Source organism: Vicugna pacos, chromosome 3 (assembly GCF_048564905.1).
Source record: "Vicugna pacos chromosome 3, VicPac4, whole genome shotgun sequence".
Taxonomy (NCBI): domain Eukaryota; kingdom Metazoa; phylum Chordata; class Mammalia; order Artiodactyla; family Camelidae; genus Vicugna; species Vicugna pacos.
In genome coordinates this window covers 83,555,107-83,578,708 of record NC_132989.1, presented here as the reverse complement: position 1 = coordinate 83,578,708, position 23,602 = coordinate 83,555,107, and the positions used below count along the sequence as shown (strand labels likewise).

Genomic DNA, 23,602 nt, shown 5'->3' with positions numbered 1-23,602 from the left:
GAAGGCGAAGAGCCAACTACTTTCTATTTTCTGGATTTTCCCTCATTAAGACACCCTCCCTCAACGTACTCCCCAAACAAATATGGTTACTCTTCTTCCCGTTGGAAGGCTAATTTCACATGTTTCCAAGTGAGCCTTCAGTTAGAAGGCGAAAAGGTATCGCAATTAGAAAACAGTGACGCGCACAAAATTCATCACACAAAACCGTATGAACTGTGTGGGATAGAGACACTGCTGAAATATTCTTCCCTACTGTAGGTTTAACAGAGAAAACCGCTAATTAGCACGATTATGTCCAGAAGCCATTTTTATCCCTTGAGAATCTGGGATAAAATCCCAGAATCCCAACGAGTCTCGTCTCCTCAGTCACCGGCCTCCCCTATAGATACTACCTAGGTCCAAGACACTCGCGTATTCGCACACGACGGTGAACCCCCAGCTTCGCGGCGCCCAATAAGCACCGCGCCAACACTGCCGGCGCTCCGCCCGCCCAAAACTGCGTACAGGCGAGCATGTGATCTCCCAGCCGCCCAGGCCCGAGTGCGGTACCCCGCGGCTCCTCCGAGCATCGAGCCGGGAAGACGCCACGGCGCGCGCCACTCGAGCCCGTGCGGCCGCCTTCCACTCTCGCCCTTCCAGCGGCCCCACCATCCTAGGTTCCCCGGCGGCCCCGGACTAGGGGGGAAGGGCAGGAGGAGGGGCTCCTCAGGGAGCAGCGGGGAATTCCCCCTTCCACCGAACGTTCCCGATTGTTCACCGTCCTCACGTCAGCAGCAGGGGGTAATCCCCGACTCCAGCTGCTCCTGACGTCACCGCGCGGAGTCACCGCCCCCCGCGCACCCCTGCCTCCGGGGCCTACTCGAAGCCCCGCCCCCAGGCGTAACCACGCCCTCTTCCCCTCCCGCAGCCGCTCGACGTAGAGGGCGGAGCTTCTTTGGCCGGGGCGTGAGCGGTGGCTTCGGCCAGAAGGTTCTCTGGTGGAGGCGCTCCTCCTGCTGCCCCGCCCAGTAGGTTCGTTCGCATCACTTCTTTCACACCCTATCTCCCTCCTCCTTCTCCTCGCTCCGCCTTTCCCCTCCCTTCTCCTCAGCCCATCTAGTTCCTTCCCCGCCTCGCCACCTTCCACGATCTCGCGAGACTTGGCCCAGAACATTGCGGATCGGGTCGGCGCCATTTTGGGACTGAGACTGGTTGTGGGGGAGGGAAAAGCGGCAAAAGGGGATTATTCAAAGTACCGAAAACCTCCTCCCGGGATCGAGCGCAGCGGCACCCCCAGACCAGGGGCACCTCTGGTGTGGCAGAAGGTAACACCGTCCTCTGTGCTCCGCGCCAGGGTCTGGGGGAGGTGGGGAGGGGGTGCCCATGTCGGCGTTGAGGTTTGAGGGGTCGGGAGCGGCGTTGGCGGCGTGAGGTGTTAGGCTACCCCACGGCTAGGGGGTGGCGCGAGAGCAAGGAGAGAGAGGGAAGGACCGCTCCGGCAGGCCCCTCTAGATATTGACTCGGTCCGGTTGGAGCGGAGGTGGTAGTTGAGAGGAGGGGGTGGGTGGCTTATCCTTGGCGTCTGGCGTTGTTGAGGGGGATTGTTTGGCTGAGGCTGGGAACAGGTCGGACGCCTTCCGCGCTCCGTCTTCTCACCGGCCTCTCGCACGCGCCCGCTTGCTTTTGCACCGCTGCCGCTCTCGGAGGGCTGAGGCCGAGTTGTGGCCTTCGGTTGTTTCTCAGCAGCGCGCCCGCTCTGCCCGCCTCTCCGGGTCCGTGGCACTAGCTGTGGACTGAGTCGAGCGCTACCCTGCCCCTTTGCGTCCTGTGGGGTCCGAGGGGACCTGGTTTGTTTGAGGGGAGAACCACTCTTAACGTGGTTTACGAGAAGGGCTCGGTACTTCCCGCCCCCTCAGTGTTGGGAGAAACCTGTTTTCTTAATTCAGGAAAATGGGAGCCCTCACATCTCGCTGATGCCCTTTGAAGCCGGGTAAGTCTACCCCTTGGGCGAATTTGAGGAATTAATGTTTTTAACCCACTTCTCAGTCTTTCTACTCCGAGTGGGGAAAACGTACTGCTTTTTAGGCATTCTCATTTGAGGGGAGCGTCTTTCTTTTTATATCCCTCATTCTCGAAGTTGCTTTTAGTAATGCTCGGTGGCAGCACACCTGTCTATTCGTTGTCCTTTGATATTAAAAAGAAGATTCAGAGGGTCTTTTAAAAGACTGTGTGCTATTTTCATAGTTTGAGTTATATTTACTCAAAATATAAAAAGGTTTGCTTATATAATCCCTTTCCCAGTTGAAACCAGCATTTGCCCTCCGTAATACCATCTCCCACCGACCCCCCTCTATATATCTTGAAGTATTTTTCTTACAGTATACTTTTTTGGGGTGCTTGTTGGGTATAGAAGTGCATTTCTCCCCAGAGGTTGACTGTTTTAGATGGGGATTAATTTTTGGCTCAAAATGAAAACTCAGTGTGTAATTAAATTTTTTTTGTAACTTTTACAGGTGATTGAATTACTCAGATATGAAGATCATCTTCTAGGTTTTGTGTAAAAGGCCCCGGATATTTCAAGTGGCCATTTTGGAATTACAGTGTTTTTGGATAATTTTGCCCCAGAAGTTTATTAAAATTGGCAAGAATCATCTCTGAAGTGAATTGATAGTAGTGAACAATTCTACAAGCTACTTAAAAAGAGACCCAGACATTTCTTCAGTATTTTGGTTCAAACGGATTATATAACTGGTTGAATTATTTCAGCTGGTTGTATTTTTGCCTCCCCCCCAACCCCTCCCCTATTGTTGGTGTTCTTCAGCCAGAACTGTAAGATATGTTTGATTTGTGTACTGAGTAGTTTCGGCAGTTTCAAATTACTATTTAAATATTGCTGAAGTTTCGTGGCAGTTTATTTTTACCTTTATTAAAAGTTTTAGGAATTTTCGACCTCAACCCTTTTCATGTCACAATGGGCCAGCTTTTCTAAATGAAGACATTGAACGAATACAGAATTTTTTTCCTTTTGTCTTTTATTTACGTGGAAGTTTAAGATGTTGTGGTTTCCCAGCCCCATGGTAGTATTGAGATAGCTTTGTATCTCGGTTTATGCTGATGTTTGGGAATGCTCTTCAGATGTGAAATTTTCTTTTTGTTTTTGCTTTTTGGCTCATAAATTGGATATTTCAACTGGAGTGGATAAGTACAACAGTGACAAGTACATGGAATAATAAAGAAGACTTTAACATTTTAAATCCAAGGAACTTGGCTGATTCTGGAAATAGCCATATGAAAACTTTAAAACAGAAGTATGGGTAGCTGACTGAAGTAACTCTATGTCAAATAGTCATAGGTTGAGTATCTTCAAAGAACTTGGATATTATTTCAGAGGATACAAAATAAAAAAACAAACTGGAAAACATAAAGATTACAGAGAAAAATCCAACACCTTCTTGTGCAGTCCTGTTGGAATTTGTAAGTACTATCTGGTGAGCAAATCAAATGTCCATTTGTAAATTGTAATGAGAGTCAAGTATATCCTATGTTATTCTCGGAAGCCTTTCAGTTTCTTGCAGTAAGGTTGCTTGGCTTCAGTTTACTGGGCAGTCTGAGAAAAGCTAAGTAAATTGAAGTGGAGAAAGTTTAAGATTTAAGAATTTCAGGTCAAACAGTCCAAATTTGAAGTTTTTATGCTTCTAAAGTAAAAAAACAAAATCCATATGGTCAGTATGGCTTTATGGATCGATAGAAAGGTAGGAAAAAAACTCAAATAGCCGGTTTACTTTCTAAATGTGAGTCTAGACTGCATTCTAAATGCAGTTTTAGTGTTCCAGTTTAGAGTTAGGTAGTTGTTGAAAACAAATTATAGGGCTTGGTTTTTAATATGATTTTTCATGAAGTAGATTGTTTTAAGGTATAACAGTTCCTTTTAATACCTTATAGACATTTTTTGAGATATTTTGTATTTCATACTGTTCCTTGAGACCTGAGATCGAATAAGTCATATCATTACTAGGAACAGAAACTGAGAGGAACTGAGCAATTTACACTAAGAACCTTTAAAATAACTTAAAAAATGAGTATTTTTTTTTCCCTTAGGTAGGCTATACTGCCTCAAGTTTATAAACAAAGCTTGTTTAAAAAAAAGAAATCGTGAATATTAGTTGCTGTAATAGAAATCTTTTGGCAAATGAGAATATCATATTTTAATATTTGTATTTTTGAGAATTGTTTTTTATAGTTAATTTGTTAGTACATTTGGTTTTTCAGTTAATCATAGACATTCAGTAGAAGTGTTTAAAAATTAAAATTTATTTTTAAAGCAGTGAATATTAATAGATCAGTGTAGCCAGAATTAAAATTTATTTCATTTAATTATCTTTTTGAGATTAAAAAATTGTAGTTTTTGAACACTTTGCCAAGATTGCCTAATAATTGGTCAATTGCTCATTTATTTTGAAACAACTTTTTTTTGTTACACTGTTGAATCGTGTTAGCTCACTTAGAGCAGAAGTAGAAGAGTCCGAAGGAATGCAGGTATTTAGATATGCATAGATAGCATTTATTTTCTGGTGTAAAACTGAGATTAGAGTTGAATAAATCGCTTATAATAGGTTGTATTTTCTGTCAGCTGTGTGTAGTACTTCTAATTGAGTTTCCACCTTGATTTATATAAAATTGTGGTGAGAACCTTCCTTCCCTCCCTCCCTCCCTTGCTTTGGAGAGCCTGTAGTTTCTGTATTCTTCAGCTTAATGGATTTTCAAGTTTCTTGTCTAAGAACATGTATTTTTAAATGAAATTAAGAAGTTGAACTAGAAATGAATGACCTTTATTCATAGAAAAGACCCACATAACATTTACTATTTGTGATTATTTTTCTTTACATTTCTCCTTTTGATGTTACCCCAAGCAGTATTATCTTTGATAAAGATTACTCCGGAGACCAGGGTTTTTAACAATTAGTTTTAATCCTCAAATAGACAAACGTTTATGTACTTTGCTTACAGCAGTTGTTCGAGGAAACAGATTTCCGTAACTTGAATGTCTTAATAAATATTTTATTATTTTCTTGACATTGAAATACATAGTACCAGTAGGAATTGCTGGGTTCCTTCTTTTCCCCCATAAGTACCTCTGTCTCCCCAACTCCCATTTGTTTTCCCTCCTATGCTTGAATGGTAGATCTAAAATAATAATCTTAATTACTAGCATTAATAGATGATAATTGTGTGTATGTTTTGCTGTGTACTTTGGGTTGTACATCTTAATTCTTAAAATAATCTTATGAGGAAAGTACTGTTGTGGTTACAGTGCTATGGGTGATAAATTGAAGTTTTTAGGGAGACTGAGATGGAGAAAGTTACTTGGTTAGGATCAAGGTTAGGTTGTTTTGACCAAAACTCCAAATCTGACTCAGGAGCCCCATACTCTTGATGACTAGCCATACTTAATACTGCCTTCATGTGGATTTTAAGTTCTCTATGAGCGATATCACAGGTATTTTTGTTCTTCTCATATACAGCTTCTCTTTGGTTAATATTGATTGCTAATGGAGCTTTGAGACAAGCTGAAAGAAGAAAAACTTATTTTTGCTGTTTGTTAGAAGCTATTTGAACAATGGCTTTGGTTAGCTAAACGTTAAAATGGGATTTCAGGTTATGGAGTGAGCAGACGAGAGAAGAAAAATTTAGAGTTACAGGAGAAGGGAATAAGGATGGGAACCTCTAATCTGAAAGTAAAATTACCGGTGAGGATAGAACCTAAACCCAGGTCAGATTTACTCAATCACCTTTTCCTGTATAAGTTTTGATAAAAATGTTTAGATAACATTTTAGATCCGGGTAAGGGTAGTGATGTAGAAAAAGTAATTTCTGGGAGTTAGAAAGGAGATTTTTGGTCTAGGATTTGGAATACCTAGAAGAGTCTGTGACCTTGTATATTCATTCACTTAACCTCCTTTGGCCTTAGTTCCTTCATAAAACTGATGGAAATAATGTATATGAAAACCGTTTTGTTAATTTTGAAGTATAATATAGATGTGAAATTTTATTCTAATTGTAATATTGTAAGATTCTGTTTAATATATTTTACATGTCAAACCAGTGTTTATCATCATTTTGAAAATTACTTGTTTCTTTTGTTTCTGTTAATGGCATTAGCTGCATCCAGGTCATATCCTGCCTCCCCTTTCCAGTTTCATTTATTGTTCTTGCTTGGTCCTTGACTAAGGAAGTAACCTACCAACTGATCTCTTTGCCATTAGTTACATTCTCTTCTCTTAGTTTCTCCTGTGGCCAGAGAAATCTACTTAAATTATAGCTATTGGTTTTGTTATTTTAGCAGCCTGTAGGTTCATGTATTTGGAATATTTAGGGTAGAGCAGGTTGGAACGAGATGTATTTCCTAACCTCCCCATCCTTTAACATGTTATATGTCAGGGGCTTCTACCATGAGTTCTTTTGGCTACGTGAATGGGAGATGGTGGTTTGAGAATTCTCTGAAATTGATAATTTTGGGGGGTGCTGTGTATTTTTATAGACAGCCAAGTTCATTACTTTTTAACAGGAGCCTCACAAGAAACAAAATGTTAGAATTACTGGTAGACCTTTTGTGGTTGTCTCAATTTTACCTGCTTGCTTTTTCCCTTTTTGTCAGCTGTCCCACCCAGTAGGATAGTTAGAGGCTTCTGCTCTGTATTTCTTCAAGTAATTGCTAGTTTCTGTATCTTTTTATTCAAGGTAACCCACCAAGTTTCTTGTTCTTGAGTCATCTTTCTCTTCACAGCTTGGGGAGTGCAGTGTTTTTGGTCTTCATTTTCTGTACCCTTTAATTCAGTTTTTAGGTTACATTTTTTAAAAACCATATTTAAGTTTTTCCATACTTAAAAATTTTTAGCAAGAATAAGAGTTTAGAAAATCCTTCGTAAATAGGCTCTTTCCTTTGAAACTCAGAACTTGTAGATACATTTTAAAAAATTGTTAAACTGAAAAATTGTCATCTTTGTCTTTACATATGTATACTAGTAAAAACAAGTTAGTTTGCCTTTCAGAGAACATAAATACGCAGTTGAGTCTTGAATAACAGAGAGGTTATGGGCACTGACCCTTATTGAAGTGAAAAAATCTGCACATAATTATTATAGTCAGCCTTCTGTATGTGAGGTTTCTCAATATCAGCAGTTCTGCATCCACAAATTCAGTCAGCCGTGGATAGTGTAGCAGTGTAGTATTTACTGTTGAAAACAGTCTATGATAAGTGAACCTGTGCAGTTCCAACCTGTGTTGTTCAAGGGTTAACTGTATAGTTTAATATAAGTTAAAAATTTAAAAAACAGTATTATCCCACATGGATTTTCTCTGGGTCAGAAATTTGGGAGCAGTTTAGCTGAATGGTCCTGGCTCCCTCCATGTCTTTCATAAAATCTCAAGGGTTGTAGTCATTTGAAGACTTGACTGGGGCCAGATAAACTCCTTCCAAGGTGTACTCATTGGGCTGCCAGGTTGATGGTAGCTATTGTCTGGAGGACTCAGTTTCCTTACCATATGTGGACTTCTCCATCTAGTTGCTTGAGTTTCTTTACAACATGGCAGCTGCATCTGCCAGAGGAATTGATCTGAGAAGAGAGGTAGGTACAAATGCAGTGCCTTTTATGACCTACTCCCAGAAGTTACTTCTGCCACATTGTTTTCATTGGAAGCAAGTCATTAAGTCTAGCCCACAATCAAGGGGAGGGGATTTAGGCTCCACCTTTTGTCAAAAGAATTTGTGGTCAAAGTTAAAAACCATATTAAGAAGTAATCCTTTACAACCAGTAGTTGTCAATATAATTACTTAAGTCTTTGGCCCACAAATAGGAGATTGAGTTGTTTTAAGTTGAGAGAAGAAAGTATATTCTGGGGGGAGGGTATATCTCAATGGTAGAGTGCCCAGGAATGGGATTGCTGGTATATGGTAACTCTAGTTTTAGTTTTTTGAGGAATCTCCAAACTTTTCCATAATGGCTGCACCAAATTACATTCCCATTAACAGTGTAGGAGGGTTCACTTTTCTCCACCCCTTCTCCAGCATTTATTATTTGTGGACTTTTTAATGATGGCTGATGATAACCTCATTGTAGTTTTGATTTTTTTTTCTTTCCACTTTTAAAGCAGATTATTTTTGTTGTTGAGTTGTAGTTCTTTATATATTTTGGAAATCATCTATCATAATGAGTAGATTTTGATAACTAATATATGTCAATGCTTACCATGTTCTGGGCAGCGTTCTAAACTTTTTAACTGTCTTAACTAATTTAATCCTTATACACACTGTGTGTGGCAAGGTTCTATTATTGTCCTCATTTTGTAGATGAGAAAATTAAGTCATAGAGATTTTAAATTGCTTGCTAAAGTTACACAGCCATTGGGCGGTATTTCTAACTTTATACATTCAGTATCCAGATCCTAGACTCCCAACTATTATGTCTTAAGAGTTTTAGGGTAACAGTATGAGGAAAGCCAAATTCTGTTTCAGGAACTTAGAAGATACTTATTTTATTCTTAGGCAGCAACTGAATTTTATTTTCCTTAAACAAATCACTACTGTATCACATTAATAAACTGTTCACGTGAGTTTGTTCTCATTCAGGAATATTTTCCTTTTGGATCACTTCATAGCTAATGTTTATATAGCATTTTAATTTAGAAAGTGTTTTCCCAGTTATGTAAAATAAGTGCTATTTCCATATAATGGTTTAAGAAACTCAGTCTGAAATTAAATAGTTTATCTAAACTTCTCAGTAAGGGATGGAACCATAATTTGAATTGTTAATCTGCATTATTCTGTTACAGTTAACTTCCTTAGTGTTCTAAGTAGTAGGTCTTATTTTAAGAGCAATGCTGTCCGATAGATCTTTGTGAAATTATGGAAGCATTCTGTCTATACTGTTCAATATGGTAATCTCTAGCCACATGTCATTATGGAGCATTTGGAATGTGTCTAGTGCAGATGTGGATCTGAATTTTAAGTTTTATTTAATTTTAGTTCAAATTTGAATTACAGCAGATGGCTACTAGCTGCCATATTGGACTGCACAGCTCTAGAGCAGTGGTACAGAATCCAGTCAGATCGACATACTTTTTATAACAAGTACTTTTTAAAGTGCCTTATACTATTCCTGAAATAAAATATCATCTGATGCACCCTTTTTGGGTGATTTGTCCTTAGAAGAAAAGATGATCTAGTGTTCTTCAGTACTTCTGTCATTTAAGGAAGAAAAATGCCTCAGGCTGATTAATAATATAATGATTAATTGGAGTACATTTTCTTTATTTTTATAGTATTTACTGCCAGTGTAGTTGAATGGGCAGTTATCCAACATTAAAGCTATTCTGTGTTGTAGTGACATGGTATTTTTAGAAATGACCAAAAGAAAAGCAATTACCATTTTACCTTTACCATAAACTGAAGATAAAAATAAACATTCAGTTTGGGTTAGTGGACTTGGTCCTTGATGCAGAGGAAAAAAAATTATTGGATTAATTTATAAATCCTCAGACTGTAGAAAATTCAGGGTCAAGATAATTTAGGAGAAACACTACTAATCTTATGTTTTTACAATAAAAATATTTTAATAATTGGTCTTTGTAAATGAAAGAATGCCTGCTAAGTTTTTTTCTGGGGTATGAACATTTTTTTTTTCTGGAATACATCTTTTAATTTGAACCGTTTTGGAGGTGTATAGTTTGAATTTGCATTGTGGTTTTAATTTATATTACCCTAACGATGTTGAGCATCTTTTTATGTGCTTTGGTGAAATGTCTATTCAAGTCTTTTGTCCATTAAAAATAAATGAGACTTATTTTAAGATTTTTTTTGATACAAGTCTATCAGGTAAATGTTTTGCAAATAATTTCTCCCAGTCTATGGTTTGTCTTCATTTTCTTAACATGTTTTGAAGAACAGACGTTTAAGAATTTGTAGTAAAATTGGTTACTTTTTCATTCATGATTTGTTTTTTTTGTGTCACAGGAAATCTTTGCCTAACCCCAAGTCACAGGATTTCCTCCTGCTTTCTTGCTTTCTTCTAAAAGTTTTGTAGTTTGGCTCATATTTTTAGGTCTGCAATCTGTTTTGAATGATTTTTTTGCATGTGATGTGAGGAAATGGTTGAGGTTCATTTCTTTCTTTCTTGTTTAATATAGGTGTTCTGTTGTCCAGTTCCATTTGTTGAAAAGAGTTTGACTTTTTTTTTTTTATTGATACCTATGTGTTTATTAATATTCAGTTGTACATAGTGAATACATGCCTTCTATATACATATTTGGATTCAGCAAAACTCAGTACAGAATGTGAAGGAAAATTATGGTTGAATATATCTATCACTGGGGAAATTGCAGTCTCCAAACAAAACCTGTCTAAGTCTTATTAAGTAAGATTGACCTGACTTTGTCAATGCATAGTTTTGCTTTTTTTTTTTACATTTTTTATTGATTCATAATCATTTTACAGTGTTGTGTCAAATGAGTTTGACTCTTTATCCAGCTGAATCACATTGCAATACCTCTGTTGAATATCAATTGAACTTACATGTGTGGGACTATTTGTGACCTTTTCCTTGATAAGTTATGTATCATGTCAAATCTGTAGAACAGTAGCTGATAAACAGAAATGGTAGCATTTGGCTTTTTCTTTTTACTTTATTTTAAAACCTGGTGGACATCTTTTCTTTCCTAAATTCTTTTATAGGAAATTTGGATTGAAAGGGGAGAATTGTTTTTATGGGTATGTGAAATAAGACCTGTTGCAAAATAATGCCATCTTTAATTTGTAGAACAATCTTCTTTTGAGTGGCTTGAAATGTTAGATATTACCTAATTTTATACTTAAACATACTTGGAAAATAAATGGCATTTCTATACTGGAAAGGAGAAAGTAGTATTAATATGTTAAATGTAAAACATTGACTCTAGTGAATCTGAGATTTTTATTTCTTGAGTACTAATTCGTGCTAGAGAAGATGTTCATTGCCTCAGTAGATGTTTGAGTGCCTATAATGTGCCTGCACTTTCGTTGGTGCTGAGCATTTAATAGCAAACAAGGCAAAAATGTAAAATTCCTGAGCTCTTGTAGTTTGTTAGCTCTGAAGTTCTGTGAATACAGAGTAAACAGTTCCTGAATTTGAATCCTGGTTTCATCCCATCTAGGAAATAATAGCTATTTGATGTTGGCTAGGCCAACCTTTATAAGATTATTATTTCCTTCTCTAATAAAGCTGCTACTGCTTCACAAAGTTTTCATTAGAATCAAGTGAAATAATGAATGCTGAATGCTTTGAAATTGTAAATTGATAAACATTGCTAGTAATGTTGTTATGGCTGGGTTACATAGATACTAGTGGTTGGGGACCATATGATCTACCAGAAGGGAGACTAGATGGGAGAAATAGGTAAGTGTAAGTTGAAGGGACAACACTGAGCAGAAACCAGCTGTATTTAGATTGCATTTTATAACATGTTTAAAATTGTTGAACCATGATGCATTAGTCTTCTAACGTAATTTTTGTTTAACCTGTGATATGGTACCATAGTTTTAAATGGCATCACTATGCAAATTATCTTAAATTTAAATCTCCAGACCTCTACCCCATTTTCTATTCTTGTAATTTGACTAACCTTGACTTCTCCATTTAGTTTACAAATTTAATATACCCCAAAGTGCACTTGGGGTTTCTTGGCCCCATACTACCTCCTTTCTTCCCTAGTTCAATAAATGGATACACTGTCCACCTATTCGAGCTAAATTACCAAGGAATCACCTGTGATTTGTTCTTTTCCTCCCATCTAACCAATTAGCAAATCTATTTGCTCTATTCTATTTCAAATCTCCCAAATACATCCATTTCTATTCCATTGCCGCTGGGCTTATCCAAGCCACTAATCTTCTCTTACCTGAAATTACTAGTAACTTCGTTAATGTGCCATTCTTGCACTTCTATAGTTCATTATTCACACAGCAGAGTGTCTTTCCATTAGACTTGATAACATGCAGCTTACGAGCATCCACATTGTCCTCTTCCTTTCTCTGCAACCTTGCTTGCCGTCTTCCTAGACCTTTGGCCTTTCTCTTCCTTGAACACACCAGGCATTTTCCTTCCTGTTTTTGGACCTTTGTGTTTTTTTTTTTAACAAATATTAATTAATTAATTAATTAATTTGGGCCTTTATGTTTGTTCCATCTTCCTCTGTTTTTTTCCATGTTAGCTCAGTTTTTGCTCATGTGTTACATTCTGAGCGACTCTCTATAACCATTCTGTGTAAAGGGAGCAACCCCCTTACTGTATCCTTTGATTTCTCGTTACTCTATATTATCCTATGTATTTTATTCAAAGCAGTCTTTTAATTATCTTACTTACTCTCACTCATCTTTGTTGCATAAACTTCTAAGGCATTTACCTTGTCTCACTTGTTAATGCGCTCAGTGCAGTTACTTGCAGAGCAAAAGAATTGTTAACATCTTAGGTAATGTAGCCTTCCCCCAGAATTGAGTATATGCAGTTGGTATTTTTATTATATAACTGCTGTTTAACTGCTTGGGGCCTAGGTGAAATTTGTTAGAGGATTCTTTACAGCCAGGTTTCTTTGTTTTCTGATCATAAAGAAGCTGTTTTATTTTCCTAGACTTAAATAATTGTTACATGAGCTTCTAGTCTGTTTACTAGATTCAAGGCTGACTTTGGATTTGCTATAACCTTTCTGAAGGGACTGCCTGATAAAGACTTTTTTATTATGACCCTTGCCTTTTAAAAAACTTCCCCAGTTTTGAAGTGTTCAATCAGAGGGATTAAAATCTAGTGAAATTGCCCTCTCATGTTTAAAAAGGTAAAACAGGCTTTGAATTTCAAGGAGTGTCTTTGAAATATGTGGGTGGCCAATTTAGGCTTCTCATTTTCAGAAATCAGAAACGCCATGACAATTCATTTATATTAATTGGTGTCTTTATTTGAGAAGGAAACATCCTTTTACATTTCCTCTGCAAAGATGCAAATGCAGGTTTATGCTCACAGAGCTTTATTTTTAGTATTACAGATTCTCTGTTTGGTCTTGCTTTGGACCTTACAGATTCCTTGCAAGGAGGCTTTTTACTAAAGCTCTAGCAGGATGTTAAACTTTAAATCATTAGGTGAGTGATGAAATCATTGCTTTATGCACACTAGCCAGGTTGAAAACTACTTGAGAAATGGATTCCCCTGATAGTCAAGGTGTCTTAAGGACTTTCCTATGCAAACCTAGTTGCCTCATTTTTTTTTCTTCTTTAACTCAACTAGTAGTTTTCAGATTTTTCACAAGAAATACTCTTTGGTCTCTCTTCATTTAAAATGAATTTCTTTTATAGGCATATTGTGGAAATGAGGACAAGTGAGTAAAAATGTTTTCACCTTAGTCCTTTAAATTAGTACCTCCCAAGAACTGAATTTGATGAGAGGACAGCAGTCTGTATGGAGACAAAGTTGACTGGGTTGGTGAAAAGCAAGTTGCAAATGCTGTAGTAGCTCAAACTACTTGTCCTCTCCATCCTAGAAGACTTGTCTAGGAGATTGAGATCTGTATTTTGTATGGTTTGATATAAAGCTGTAGCTCAGGACAGTGCCTGACAGGTAAGAGTAAAGCTTAAATTCAAAATTTAGAGACATACTTGTTAAAGCTAGTGTTTTATATAATGCAAGATCTCTACCTAATGTATCTTAGGTTATTTACAGTATGTGTAGGGTGCGTATAGTGGTTAAGAATTTGAGCTACCACTGACGAGTAGTACTGTGGCTCTGGCAACTTTAGAGGAAAATGTGCTTTACATCTATGTGAAACCTGTTTTTCTTGTTTTGAAGAAAAGGTAGTATCAACCTCCTAGGGATGTAGTGCGGACTAAATGAGATAATGCTTATAAAGCCCTAAGCAAATTGTCTAGCAAGTAGTGTGTGCGTGCACACGCATGCGTGCATGTGTGTATGTATTTATTCATATGTATGTTCAGTATATATTTTTATCTTCATAGCCATTTATGTCCTTAAAGTAAGGTACCTGAATTTCCAAATCTTTCATACCATATCAATCATGATTTCATATCAAGGATCCTGTATCTGTTACCACTTTGTGAACTGGCTTTTTCATAGGATTAGGCTTACTTTAAAAATTCATTTGTTGAAACTTGTCTTCTCCCTTGGGATCCTGCTCTTCAGCCTAACTTGGCTTCAGAAAAAGATGGATTATGTTAGAATTTGAGGATTCAAGAAGTGGTAAAGTTGAGTCAGACTAAGAATTTAAAATTACTTTGAATACATGCACACAGTGCAAATGACAAATAGTACAAGAGTTTTTAGAGAAAAGTCACCCTCTTTCCTATTGCTCAGCAGTACTTGTTTGAAGAAACTACTCTTAGTTTTCTATGGGTTTTTCTGGAGAGACCTCATGTATATATAAGCACGTAATATTTTTTCTTTCTGAGTAAGTAGCATGATCCACCTTGCTCTATGATCTTTTTACTTAAGGAGATACCTTGAAAGTTACTCCATATTAATATACGTAAAGCTAACCCGTTCTTTTATTGGCCGCATAATACTTAACTGATTGCTACTGGTAGTATACATTAAGTTGTTTCATCTTTCTTTTCTATACTATTATAAACAATGCTAGTGAATATCTTGTAAATGTGGAGTACATTTTGATAAGTGGAATTTTTGAGTGTAATTTGAGTGCTGTGCCAAATTGTTCTCCATAGCAGTCTTAAATTTCCAGTGCTAATGGGGAATCAAACTTTTTCCTCAGGTGTTGGCTCTTTTCTTTCAAATAAGAATGAAAAATTTTTGTGTATAAGATCTTTTCTTGTGGCCTCTATATTTCTCCATTTTTTAATTGAGTTCTTTTTCTGTTGATTTGTAGGAGCATCTTATGTATGAAGGAAAATATATGCTTTATGGTATTCTTTGTGTCCCATCCTCCCTCCTTTGTTGCTGTGTCTTTCCTTTGACCTTGGTTGTGAATTTTGTCATATAAAATGTTCTTTTAGTTTATATGTAAATATATTTTTATCACTTCTGTGTCTTACTTTGAAAGGTTTCCCTTCCCCTTTCTGATACCGTAAAAATTTCCCCTACTTTTTCTATAATGACTTTGCTTTTTTTCCTTTTCAATCTTTTATCCGTTTGATGATTATTTTGGGTAAGCTTTGAACTAGGAAAGTTTTCCCAATTTTTCTCACATACTGAATTTCCATATGTGTTGGGTGTATGAACTTTTGTTCTCTCCAGCTGATACTTCTTTCTATTCACATATTAATGCTATGGTGTCTTAATCACTGGCTTTTAAAGTGGAAACATATGTGGGAGAAACCTAAATGTCCGTCGATGAATGGATAAAGGTGTGTACGTACACACACACACACACACACACACACACAGACACACAGGAATATTACTCAGCCATAAAAAAGAATGAAATAATGCCATTTGCAGCAACATGGATGGACCTAGAAATGATCATATTAAGTGAAGGAAATCAGACAGAAAGATAAATATACATCACTTATATGTGGAATTTAAAAAATGATACAAAAGAACTTACTTACAAAAATGGAAATAGACTCACAGACATATAAGAAATTTATAGCTTGCCAAAGGGGAAACGGTGGGGGAGGAAAGGGATAAATTTAGAGTTTAAGATTAACAGATACACACTACTATATATAAAATAGGTAATAAGACCTTCTGTATAGCATAAGGAGTTATATTCAGTACTTTGTAATAACCTGGGGGGAGGGTACAGCTCAGTGGTAGAGTGCATGCTTAGCATGCATGAGGTCCTGGGTTCAATCCCTAGTACCTACATTCAAAAAATAAGGAAATAAACCTAATCACCATCCCACCCCCAAATGAAAACGAACAAAATATCTTCTAATAACCTATAATGGAAGAGAATCTGGAAAGGAATATATATATACATAAATATACACATATATAGAAAACAATCACTTCACTGTATACCTGAAATGAACACATTGTAAATCAACTATTCTTCAACTAAAAAAAATGGAAAACTCTATTATTAGGTTCATATACCAAAAAAAAGGAGTTATGCTAAATAAAAAGGTGTTTAGGCCTTTAATCTGGCATTAAGGAGACTATTCTTAGTGTTTACGATTCCCTAATTCTGGAAAGTTTGACATGCAAGTTACTGAGCCCATTCTGTAAATAGGAAAGTTATATATATATAGACATAGGTATATATTCCCCCCCACCCCCCAACCACACAGCATTCAATGTCTTAAAGCTGCAAAAAAAACCAGCTAAAAGAATAGCCCACAATGCTGGCAGGTGTGCAACAGGCACTCTTGAAAATACTGAGGAAATTGCATCAGTGGGACATAAATGTGCATCAGTGGGTCGTTGTGGGATGCTCATGCTGACATGATGCAGAGGGGCTGGCTCTGAGCTCCAGGAGGGCTGCTAGCCACCTGAGTCCAAGGACATCGAAGACAGAGGGGGTACACTGAGGTCTCAGCAAATCAGACAGGAAAGTTAAATTTTAAAAGATTCTCTGCCATAATTTAGATGAAAAGACTGGAGCAAGGCATTTTTATTTGAAACTCATTAGGAACTAGCTGTGTCACCTTGGGTACAACCTCTTTAAGCTAAAGTTTTTTTTTTTTTAATTTGTAAAATGGGAATTAAAATACCTTTTGTTACTAAGAGGAGTAATTGTGATGTAAAGTTTTTTCTGTCTCTACCTCTTTCAGTCCTGAAAGTCAAAAAGATCTACTATTCATTGCTGATGAATCTACTGATGCGAAGTTTCAGCACAAAGTAACCAATTAGGAATTAAATTGATAGCATATTCATTGTAGTTTAATCTGATGGCTTTCACATTTTTGTAGTTTGAGGATAATTATTACCGTTATTGCACCCTTGTTTTTTAACGTGTAATGGCCACTCCTGGTACCAGGGAAGAATGAGCTCATTTCACACCCTCACTCCCTCCTGTTCTTCCTTCAGTCCTTCATTCCCTACTGGTATGTGTTCTTGTGGAGAGTATTGTTTAAAGCACTGGTTTGGAGTATCTGCCCTGTAAATAACATTTTTGTTGATGAATTATGTCATTCAGAAAACAGATATATCAGATTTTTTTTATGGGAAGCTTAATTGCATTTAGTGGAATAGCATACACAGATAGTGAATCTTTTGGTAAGAAACTTGTGGTGAAATTGGTTAAGCTTTAAACATTGGATGACAGGAGGTTGTGAATCTTACAAATGCCCCAGCTCATTGCTTAAAGAAAATTAATAGGTCAAAGCCTAGAGATGGTGAATTCAAACATAGCCTGGTGGTCTTATTAAAAGTTGTGGAAACAGCTGAAAATTTGAAAACGTCGAAGTAGGTTGAATGTGAGGAGCAAAATAGGAAATTCGCATAGAGAACTTAGAAGAGTCGACTCAAGGGTTTGACTTAGGACTGACCTACGCAAGTATATCTGGAAGCTACTTAAACCAGGGAATAGAACCATCAGAAAGGAGTAGGCGAAACAATTCCAAAGATTTACATTGGACCAGGAAAAGTTTATGTTCCCATCAGCCCAGGTGGAAAGACCACCTAATAGATGGAGTATGGGCACATTCTTCAGAAGGATTACTTCCAGTCAGTGGGGCAAAATTAACTCTAGACTACAAGCTTTTTTGGATTCACCCTAACAAAGATTTTTGCCAGTCTGGTAGGTGAGTAGTTCCAGTATTTTAATTTGTATTTCTGTGTTATGAGCATAGATGGGCATCTTCTGTTTAATAGTCATTTAATTTTTTAAAGGAACTGTCTGTGTATTTAGCTGGCAAAAAAATGTTGATCACTGGTCTTTTTCTTTCTGGCTGTTAGGAACTGCTTGATTGAGAATGTATTTATCTGCCTCATGTTTTTGTTCATTTTTTAGGTGTCTCATTTTTGATATTTTGGGTATAACTTTCATGATCCAAAATATTTTTTCCTTCAGCACTTTGATTGCTATTTTGTGTTGTCTTGTAGTATGAGATGTTTTAAGAAGTTTGATGCAATCTGCTTTTTTTTCATTGGTGGGAGAAAGTTCTCTTTTTTTCTCTCTGGAAGTTGCTCTTTATCTTTGGGGTTCTGAAAATTCCATTTGGCTGGTTATTTCTTGAATTATTTGTTTCCTTTGTGGTCATGGTTTTTAGTGATCTCTTTCCTATTGCCATCTTCCTTAAAATGTTTGGACTTCATATTTAAGAATGAGGTGAAAAAAAGCTGCCTAGGAGTTTTTTGTATATGAGCAGTGCTTATTGAATGTCTGTTATGTTGAAGGACCCGGAAAAACCAAATATATTTGTGGTGTCAGTGCCCATGTTATTAGCTCTTTATTTAGAGCATATACCCCCACTCCCTTTTTTTTTTTGAGTGATTGTTAGATACTCTGTGTTCATATACCAAACAGTTCTCCAGTTTTTTGTGGGCATATGACTGGATGTTCTACAATTTAATTCAACTAGAATTTTGTGACACTAATTACCTGGATTAGTTTAGACTGCAGGTTAAGAGCTCTGTCCCATAGGACTGCCTCTCTACCCCCACTTTCAGATACCAGTCTTAAGTAGTAGATTCTCATGTCACCCTCACTTCTGTCCCATTTGGGTGCAGATTGGAGAGTCCCACAGACACATTCCTCCTCTCCCCTCCCCACCCCTCCTTTGATATTTTGCTGTAATGGCTCACAGAATTCAGGGAAATGCTGTTACCAGTTTATTGTAAAGGTTATTATAAAGGACGTCAGACAGGTGAAGAGGTACGTAGGGTGAGATCTGGAAGGGTCCCTGTGGAGTTTTGTGTGTGCTGCTGCCTCAGCATGTAGGCATGTTCACCAGCCTAGAAGCTCTCCGTATCCTGTATCCCTTCTTTTAAGGTTTTTATGGGGGCCCATCAACTAGGCACAGATGATTAAATCATTGGACCCAAGTGATTAGCTCATTGTTACTAAATAGTTCTTGGGAACTTTTTTCCCGGTTTTCTGTTCAAAAAAAGTTTTCATTTGAATGTTTTATTAATAGCAACACACACGCACTAACATGCACAAGTTCTAAGTGTACAGCTTCGATACATCCTCAAAAAGAACACACTGTGTTAACACCATTTATTAGCATCCCCAAGTCTCTTACTTGTGCCTGCCTCATTTGTTTATCTGTTGGTGTACATTGAGATATTTCCACCTCTTGGCTAGGGTGAGTAGATGTGCTGTGAACATTGGTGTACAAGTATCTGAGTACTCATTTTCAATTCTTTATGTTGTACATACATGGTAGTGGTACTGCTATGTTATATGTTACATGTTTACCTTTCTGAGGAATCATCAAACTGTTTTCTGCAGTGCTTGTACCAGTTTACCTTCCCGTTAATAATGTACAAGGGTACCAGTTTCTCCACATATTTGCCAGCACTTGTTATTTACCTTTTTTTTAGGGGGGGCACAAATGTCTAAGTCCTTTGCCTGTTTTTAAATTGGGTTGTTTGTCTTTTTGTTGAGTTATAAAAATTCTTTATATAGTCTGGATATTAGACTCTTGTCAGATATGATTTGCAAATATTTTCTCCCATTCTGTCAGTTATCTTTTTACTTTCTAGATAATATCCTTTGTGTAGAAGTTTTAAAGTTTCATAAAGTCCAGTTTCTGTTTTCTATTGCTAGTTATGCTTTGGTTGCCGTATCAAAAAATCTGTCGCCAAAGCCAAGGTCAAGAAGCTTTACCTCCATGTTTTCGTCTGCTAGTTTTATAGTTTTAACTTTTATAGGTCTTTGATCCATCTTGAGTTTATTTTTGTAATAGGTATGAATAGATTTATTTATGTAATAAGTATGAATTTTGTAATAGGTATGAATAGGGGTCCATTGGATTGTTGTCACAGCCCATTTGTTGAAAAGACTATTCTTCCCCTCATTGAATGATCTTAACACTTTTGTTGGAAAAAAAAAATCAGCGATACATGTATGACTTTTTCAGGATTCTGAGTTCTATTCCATTGGTTTATATATCTATCCCTATGCCAGTTAAGACATTGTTTTGATCACTGTAGCTTTGTAGTAAGTTTTGAAATAGGGATATATGAATCCTGTAACTGTATTCTCCTTTTTCAGTATTGTTATGGATGTTTGGGACTTCTTGCAGTTCGAGATGAATTTGAAAATTCATTTCTGTTTCTGCAAAAAAGTGGAATTTAAATAGTGATTATGTTGAATCTATCGATCACTTTGGGTAGTTTTTCTATCTTAATATTTAAGTTTCCCAGTCCTTGAACTTAGCTTGTCTTTATATTAATTTAGGTCTTTCAAATTTTCCTGTAGCAACATTTTGTATATTTTAGTGAACAAATCTTATACCTCCTTGGTTAGATTTATTTCTGGATGTTTTGGATGCTGTTGTGAATAGGCTTTTTTTTTTTCATTTCCTTTTTAAATTGTTACTGCTAATGTATAGAAATACAACTGAGTGTTCTGTGTTGATCTTGTGTCCTGTGATGTTGTTGAGTTTATTAGCTAGTTTTTTCATTAGGTTCTTTTAGAATTTCCCATATATAAGATCATGTTATCTGTGAATAAGTATAGTTTTATTTCTTTGTTTTCAGTCTGGATGCCTTTTATTTCTTTTCTAATTGTGCTGGCTAGAACTTCCAATACAGTGTTGAATAGAGTAGAATAGAATAGAGTATAGTGGTGAAAGCAAAGTATCTTTGTCTTGTTCCTGATTTTGGGATTAATGCTTTTAGTCTTTCACCATTGAATATGATATTAGCTGTGGTTTTCTTATACATGTTCTTTGTCAGTTTGAGTGTTTTTGTCATGAAAGGGTGTTAGATTCTGTCCAGTGCCTTTCTGCACCAGCTGAGATGATCATATGGTATTTTCCCTTCATTTTGTTAATGTGGCGCATTGATTTGAGGATCCTTTTTATACGAGTTGCCTTTGGAGATTCTCTTGTATTTGTCTTTTGATGGTTTGATTATAATGTGTCTTAGTGTGAATCTTTTTGTGTTATCTTTCTTGGAGTTTGGTTAGCTTATTGGATATATATAGTCTGTGTCTTTAGCTAATTTCATAAGTGTTTCACCATTGTTTCTTCAAATACTCTTTCTCCCCTCCTTTCCTCCTGATACTTTCATTATGTGTATGTTGGTATGCTGAATGGTGTCCCACGGGTCTTTTCAGCTTTGTTCAGTTTTCTTTTTTTCTTCCTGTTTCTCAGACTGATAATTTTAATTGACCTTTTCAAGTTCTCTGATTGTCTTTTCTACTGGCTCAGATCTGCTGTTGAAGCTGTCTAGTGAAATTTTTATTTCAGTTATTGTACTTTTTGGCTGCAGAATTTGTTTGATTCCGTTCTGTAATTCTAGTCTGTTTATTGGTATTCTATTTGTTGGGACATTGTTCTCCTGGTTTCCTTTAGCTCTTTGTATTTAAGACAATTGATGTCTGTGCTTCCTCAGGCACAGTTTCTGCTAATACCACAAGCCCCACCCCCCCACCCCCAACCCCGAGTGGATTATATTTTATTGTCTCTTTGCATGCTTTATAATTTTTGTTAGAAAATTGAACATTTTGAATATTGTAATTTGGAGACTCTAGGAATCAAATATTTTTACTCCCATCCTTGGAATTGCTTGCTGTGGGTTGTGGTTGTGTATTTGATCTAGTGATTTTTCTAAACTGTTTCTGTAAAGTGTATTCTTTGTCTTGGGTAGTTTCTGAAGATTGTGATCCCCTAGTGTTTTTAGTTATTGTTGAGATAAGTAATATTTTAATGAAATGTAAATTAATGTGAAAAACCCACGATGAAAAAGTGTAAAATTACTAGGATTATTATATTATCTTGTCTGAAGTTTGTAAATCCTTCACACATGGGCCAAGCAAGAAACTAGCTTATTGCTCCCAGCACAGTTGAGACAGGTTGCAGTCTTTAATAAGATTTTACTAAAGTTCAGTGGTTACAGAAAGTAGTTTTCAGTGCAGTACTATAGCAGTTTTATTCTGTTTGTCCATGGATACTGCTGTTCTTAGAGCTCTTCAAACAAGAGCCATCTTTACCTTATTCTAGTGTTTTGTTGCAGATGCATGTCTGGAGCCAAAAGGGAATAAAAAAAGAGAAAGGGAAAAAATAAGAACTATCCCAGTCTTTGCTTCTTGGGATCTGTGTTAGGGCATTTTTTTAATGTTCAGCCACACCGTTTGTAATTCTGTCTTAGCCTTCACTTACTACTGCTTTTGCTGAATCTTGAGTATCAGGCAGGGGTGAAAGCGTAGGGTTTTCTCAGGTTTTTTTTTGTTTTGTTTTGTTTTTTACCTGAGCATGCATCTTGCTCTGGGCAATTGTGTGGTTTTCTAATTTTCCTGATCAAAGGGATTTTTTTTGCAATGCTATAATTCCCCCCCAAAATTCCCTCCCAGGCTTTGGGTATGCTGTTGTTTACTGAATTGTAAACCTTTGTCCCTGGCAGCGTTGGGGGTGAAGGTTGTTCATTTGCCTTACAATGTTTTGGAGGATTGCTCTCTGCTTGGCTACTTCTCCTTCCCTGTTAGACAAAACAAAGGCAAGTTCCTCTCTTCAGTCCTTAAGTAGCCCCTACACAGGTTTATACAAACATTCTGTGAGAATAAGGTTTACTCTGCTCACTGTGGAACCAGAGACCAGAGTCCTCCACTGGGTCTTCAAAATCTCCTGGAGAGATGTGCCTGGGAGAGATGTAGATCAAGAGCAAGTGAAAAATGCCACAGAGCTTTACTATCATTTAAAAAGTTTCCGTTTTCTTGATTCAGTATTTGCTTAATTGCTGAATACCTTTGATTTTTTTCAGAGTTGTGATAAAGTTGATTCTGACAGACTTCGCTTGATTTTTTTTTTTGTGTCTGTGTGTATATGGAGGGGTAAGCTCTTGGATTTCTGTATTTCGCCATCTGTATCCTTCCTGTATTTTTTCTCATTTAAATGCTCAAATTGTCCCTGATTTGGCCAATGTGAACCCATTCAAGCTGTTTTCTGTGTCCTTTTGATATTTCCCAATCATTATTTAGACATTTCCTTGGTTTTTGCCACAACAAAATGTTCCAGACTTTTACTAGCCGTAGAATCAGCTGTTTATTTCTCAGCTGGCTTCTTTTAGTGGAAACTGATTTTTAGAAGACAAGACCTGGATGTTAAGTGTGCTCGTTGCTATTGGAATGTCACTGTTCTCAGACCTGGCCCTCTCGGTGCACAGAGTTGGGGGAGAAAAGAGGGAAATATACACGCACACACACGCACATATAGATACATACACACATAAACAGAAGTATTTATCTTTATAGTATATAGGAACATCAGTATCCTAATATTAATGTGACTTGAATTAATCATTAATCATACTGACACAGTGCAGCACAGCATTCAAATTTTCACCCTTTCCATTATTAGTTACTGCCTTCTTTAGCAGTATGAAACTTACTAGTTTTCATTATTCTAAATGTATTTACTTATTTGATCATTTCCCCTGTATATAACCAATTGTAGCCGCTGCCACCACCTTCACGTGGATACCCTTCTCTCTGTGTTTAATCTTTTGACTCACTGTTTAGC

The 23,602-nt window shown here is 37.0% G+C and overlaps 1 protein-coding gene across 3 annotated transcripts in view; it reads left to right on the top strand.

Annotated features, from left to right (window-relative positions):
* The first annotated feature begins 1,032 nt into the window (after nucleotides 1–1,032).
* Nucleotides 1,033–23,602, top strand: part of GPBP1 (GC-rich promoter binding protein 1) — a 58,170-nt gene continuing 35,600 nt past the window's right edge. For 2 of the 3 annotated variants that reach the window (XM_006206020.4, XM_015240730.3), the window contains exons 1-2: nucleotides 1,033–1,304; nucleotides 2,493–3,453. The gene's annotated coding sequence lies outside the window, so the exon portion shown is untranslated. Of the gene's footprint in view, nucleotides 1,305–2,492; nucleotides 3,468–23,602 lie in introns of those variants that run through there. The other variant, XM_031675850.2, reaches the window with a different exon arrangement.